We start from the raw sequence: 6,084 nt of genomic DNA, 5'->3' as shown, positions 1-6,084 counted from the left end.
CATTACTTGCACTTTAACAAGAAGCCAACGAACTGAGGCCAACAACAGAGAAACATAATCACACTTTTTCCTGTGAAAAGCAATCTAACTGCAGCTATTTTGCAGAAGTTGTAACTTTTTCATTAAAGATTCTGAAATTCCTGAAACTAGAGAAATACTAACACGGCAAATTGACTTTCATAAAAATATGAGTGCACAATTCTCAGTGGTTTCAACTTAAAAACACTTCTTATATAAGTTGTAGATTTGGGCTTCACCAGACAAAGCTGAATCTAATATGAAGACCAAAATTTTAGAGGAATTCACAATACTCAAATAAAGGAATTCAACGTTGTTCAACGAAATTGGAAAACTATTGGCTCACCCATAAATTTCTGTTTTTGCAGAATTTAATTTTGGCAAATTTTGAGAAGACCATGACAACTTTACAATACAGGTCAAGATTTTTGATTGCCATCAAGTCAAATCCTTAGGCAACATCGCTACAATAAAGATGTCATCATTACCCTATCAGCAACAATGCACATCAAGACGGATAAGTCCCTTCAGAAAGTACACATTCCTCACCCTGCAGTTTCACTCTCTACTCCACCCTTCCTAAGATACCATGCACTCACAACCACCACACAAGAGAAAGAAAAATGGAAAAATTGTGGCCACCTTGTTAACAAATCAAGTGTCATCGTGCTCAAATATAAATGGAGACAGTAGCCAATTCTGCCACCATTCTCCTCTCATGGATGTACCATGGAAATGTAGCACATTAATGAAAACACCTACATGCAAATATGATAACAGCACTTGTTTTTTTTTTTATAGCACCCTTGAACAGGAGCTACTAGGAAGGCACTAGTTTAAAAAACAAATTTCACGTAAGGTCTGGCACTAGTCTCCTTAAGGCTTATTTGTAATAATGGTCATGAAACACGATGGACACTAGATCAGTCATACCACCCAAACCACAAACCCATCTTTGACAAGACAAACGAGTGAGAAGTCTTATCAAACATCCTACTTTATCTATACTAACCCTTCATCCCACCCATCTTTATCTGCAGTGCTAAAGGATCAACGATTCTCTAAATTCTTCACATGAATTTTCTCATTGCCTAATTGATCTCCAGGATTTGAGTGTAATTGCTTTATTCATCACCCACCTTTGCTTAGCTGCTGCATTGGGGAAAATTCTCTTGCCTAATGGTTAGTGCAGCGGATTGGGAACTAGACAATACCAGTTCAAATCCCATGGCAGTTCCTTGTAGCCTTGGGCAAGCTACCTAAATCCCAATGCCCTCTCAAGGACTGCCCTGGAAACCGTGGCACTTGTGTGCTGGTTCCCATAAGTTATTCATGGCTTGGGTTCATGCGCATGGGAAACCACCGGGCAATACCATGCATAGTAATTACTATTGTTATTTGTATAGCTGATGCGTCCTCCCTGTCTCTCTCTACATCCTAGGAACCAAGTGACTCAGAAGCTGGTAATCAGGCCTGCAAAAAATATAGTTTGACAGTAAGAGCAAGAGTGACAGAGATCGAGTTATGTGTGCATGGGTGTCAGATGGTCGGATTTTAGGATGCCTCTAGTCAAGTGAATATGTGCAAGACATATTTGCAAGCATTCTCTTCAATGTAGGAAAACATTTCTCACATATATGTTCATTACAGATGTCCTACAAGCCTGGCTGGAAAAGGGAGAAATTAAGGGTTTGACATCACTTGATTAAGTAAATTTTACAGGGGCAAAACACCAAAGGGACTGTTCATGTCCAAAGATGAGCCTGTGTTTAAAGGTTTACAAATTAAAATAAGATACGATTAAGGCTTCTGATTTTAGGTTTTAACTGATAAACACTGATAAAACTCCCCTGCTGCAAACACTGGACAACCCCCACATCTCCTAATCCTCCGTCACCCCTCCCACAACTCATCTTGTACCCTTCGCTCTTGTTTTGTGCCTTTTCTGTGCTGATGACTCCTAAGTGACCAAGCGTACATACTTGATTCTATTGGAAAAGATACCCAGCAATAATACCCTGTGGGGTACCAAAGAATCCTACCTACCTGGAAAATAAACAAACTTACAATTTATAAACACCTAAGAATTGAAGTACTACATTTACATTAGTAGCCCTTGCTAAGAAATGCTACACTCTCTCTTTAAAAGCAGTTTTTGAGTGGGAAACTTCAGCCAGTGTTTAAAAATAGAGGAAGGTTGTTAAAACGTTTCACAGCGGTGTTATCTGGATAGAGGGTTAATTTTAGCTTTCCTAGCTACAATTTTAAGGGGGTCTTTTAAGAAGTGGCGGTAAGCCCAATGCGGGCTTACCATTCGCCAATCTGGAACTACCGCCAGGCTACCGCAGCAGCCCGTAAGTACTTCCCACTCCCAGTGTGCGCAACTTCCAGTGCTAGAAAAATATTTGTATTTTTGTAGCACTGGTGCTTACCCGGCAGTAATCGGGTGTTGCTGCGTACTGCCCAGTTACTGCCGGGTTAGCGCGGGAGCCCTTACCGTAACCTCAATGGGTGGCGGTTAGTGCTTCCCCCTGAAATGGCTGGACGGCAAGTGGTTCACTTCTGCTGGGCCATTTCTTTAATAAAAAAAAAAAAAAGCCTTTTACCCAATATGGTAAAAGGGGGCTTCAGCATGCGTCAAAGGTAAAAGGACCCCTAAATGTTCAATAATCACTCCTATGGCAGCGCACTAGCAGAGATTCACATGAGCTTGAAAAAGGAGTACATATATTCAAGGGAAGCAAAAGGGACACAAGTGTATTTGGGTGAACAGTACATGTCCAGTTGCATGAAAAGTCAGCTTCTCCAGCACTCTCCCAATACATTTACTCATATTGTCAAATATTGTCTTATTAATGTTGTTATGAATCTCTCATATGCATGCCTGTTTAAAAACAACTCCAGCCTGTCTTTTTTTCACTGCTTGTCCTCTGGGAATAAATCATTAAATAAAAAAATAAAAAAAAAGATTTAGGGTGAATCAAGCCCTTGGGGAAAGGCTGTTTAACCACCATAAAATGTGTCTACCTAATAAGGACTGCTACTTTACTATCTTAGGGGCTTTAAAATCTGAAGGAACATTTGGGAATTTGATATTTGTTGTGGGAACAACCAAGCAGGACCTCTAAGCACTGCTCTGTAGTTCTATACAGATTTTTTGCTATATGTAATGCAAATCAAAAGGGGGGGGGAGGGCATTTTGTTTACTTAAACCTCTTTTCACAATGTGCAAATTTTGAAACTGGCATTTCCCCCCAGATTCTCATGAACATAACTCAGAACAATGCTCTGCAGTAACGTATGATAAGACCTGGGGACAACGTGCCTGGATGAGAATATTAATTACACTTCACTGACCACAAGATACAGCTAATTTTAAAAAATTGTCAACTTGCTGACTCAGTATGAACTATGAAGGGTGTGGCAATACTACCTAAAAATATCAGGGCTCTCAGGAAAAGTAACTGAGAGGTTTATCAATCTATTTTTTTTTGTTTGTTTTAATATACCTCAGAAATATATTTCTCTAAGTGCTGTAAATAAGAGTAGAAAATAATATATTCAATTTTAACCTTAAAGTAGTTCAATTTCTTTAGAGTTGGCATCCATTCTGTAAATATTAACTCATTTTAGATGCACTAGTAACCTCGGTGAGAACCTCTGTACAATGGCGTACCAAGGGGGGGCGGTGGGGGCGGTCCCGCCCTGGGTGCACGCCGCTGTGGAGGTGCTGCGACGCGCGCCTGCTACGAGAGTTCGCTAACTTCTCTCGTTCGCTGCAGCTCCCTCTGCCCCGGAACAGATTACTTCCTGTTCCGGGGCAGAGGGACCTGCAGCGAACGAGCAAAGTTAGCAAACTCGCAGCAGGCGCGCGCTGCAGCACCCCCAGCGGCATGCACCCGGGGGGGGGGCTCTTTCGCCGGGGGGGGGGGGGATCCGCGCTGCCTCAAGGGGGGGGGGGCTGCACCCGGGTGTCCGCCCCCCTAAGAACGCCATTGCCTCTGTACACTGAATTCTGCTATATTTATTGCCACACACTGGGTAGATAATTGCACTTTTAAAGAGCTGTTGAACAATCAAAGCAGTGACGTAGCCATAAGTGGGCCTGGGTGGACCGGGGCCCATCCACTTACGGCTCAGGCCCACCCAACAGCAGCACATATGTAGTGCTAGCTAGTGGGGATCCCAAGCTCCCCCTGATGGTGCTGAAAACACTGCTCTCCACTTCAGCAGTCTAAGTAAGCTTCCTAAGCTGCTGATACTGGCCTCATCGCATTGGGGTGGGGGGGGGGGGGGGGGGGGGGAGGAGAACACTTGGTGTCCACCCACTCCTTGACTAGGCCCACCAAAATCTGCTGCCTGGCTACGCCCCTGAATCAAAGTACTCTTATTTGCCATCTTGCCTTAAAGGCTTTACTAGTGCTTGATGAGTTCATGTGCTCTAGCCTCACTAAAATTTCAACTGAGACAGGATTATAATAGACACTTTTTTTTAAATTTTAAACAGCCTTTTACATTTAAGTTCCAATATCTAACATGTTCTTTGGAGTACAGGTGCTAGAGGCTTTCTGTTTTGTGTTTCACAACACACCCAAGGCCATGCACTGAAAATTGTTACATTGCATCCCTCCTCATGTGGTGTTTGCGAACACTATCCATTCAATTACAAAGAAAACTCCCAATTGAAAAAGTACGAGCCTACAGATTATCGGAAGATGAGATCCAATTAATTAGTTTTATCTGGTCAAAATCATTTATTCTCTATATTACTACCTATTCCTACAGTATCCATGACCCCTGTTTCAAACACAGCCTGGAACTGCCCAGGTCACAAATATATTCGGAAAACCTCATAAATAAGACTAGCCATGCCATGAGGGGGTGCAAGAAAAAGGAGAAGGAGCTTAATTAAGTGATGAGTCTAGAGGTGTCAGACATATATAATACGTCTGCTGTATCAGCGGTTTGGGGTGATTCATCGAATTCAATTATTAATGCTATAAAGAGCCCAGTTAAGGTTTTATGTTTGCTTATGTCAAAATAACTTGCAAGTGGTTCCTATAATGAAGCATAACTAGGTTAAACAAAAGTAAAAAAAAAAAAAAATCAGGATAACCAGAGAGATTATTTTTATACACAAAAGAGACATAAGAGCAGTAAAAGGTGTTTTCACTTTTTTTGAGCAGCTGCAGAATTATAGCAATAGCAGACAATGAAGTACAGAAAGTTGAGAAAAACTATGACGTGTTTATGTTTTATGAAAGATCCAAAATTTGTCATTCTTTTGAGCCAGCTCTTAGCAAAAATATGAAAACAACCAGCCCAAAATCTATGTGAAATTTGGTACCAGGAAAAAAAAAATGATTTTATAGACAGAAATTGCTTTGTTTTGTATTTCTTGATCTTTAAGTGCAGATGTGCTCTTTGTTATTTTCACCATGACCTCTGTGATATAACATATCACAAGGCTGTTTACTACTTCCAGAAAACCCACTGAACACAATGGGAATTGCTCCGAGGTATCTTGTTAAAATACTGAGATTCACTGTTGTAAAACAGATCCAAATCTCTGTAGTGCAGGGGTTCTCAACCCAGTCCTCAGGACACACCCAACCAATCAGGTTTTCAGGTTATCCACAAGAATATATATGAGATAAATTTGCATGCACTGCCTCTATTGTATGCAGACCTCTCTCATGCATATTCATTATGGGTATCCTGAAAACCTGTCTGGCTGGTTGTGTCCTGAGGACTGAATTGAGAACCCCTGCTGTCGTAAAATGAGGCAGACCTTAGACTTACAAAGTAAAGATACACAGCTTAAACAGGAAACCAAGCAAGATTGTATTTAGAAGAAAGAATGGATTGGCTCCTATAACACCTCAGCAACAGAGAGCTGTGGATTTTGTAGGCAACTCTCCTTAACATGAATGAACAAGGGAAATATTAACAATGGACCCCAACCAGTCTTGTTATAAACAAAATTGTAAATACTGTAGAATAAAATAGGTATTACTATATCTTTTCTGGAAAGCCTACAAATATCTCTTACGTCAACAGCAATGA

This window comes from Microcaecilia unicolor, chromosome 6 (assembly GCF_901765095.1).
Source record: "Microcaecilia unicolor chromosome 6, aMicUni1.1, whole genome shotgun sequence".
NCBI lineage: Eukaryota > Metazoa > Chordata > Amphibia > Gymnophiona > Siphonopidae > Microcaecilia > Microcaecilia unicolor.
This window is presented reverse-complemented; position numbering follows the sequence as displayed.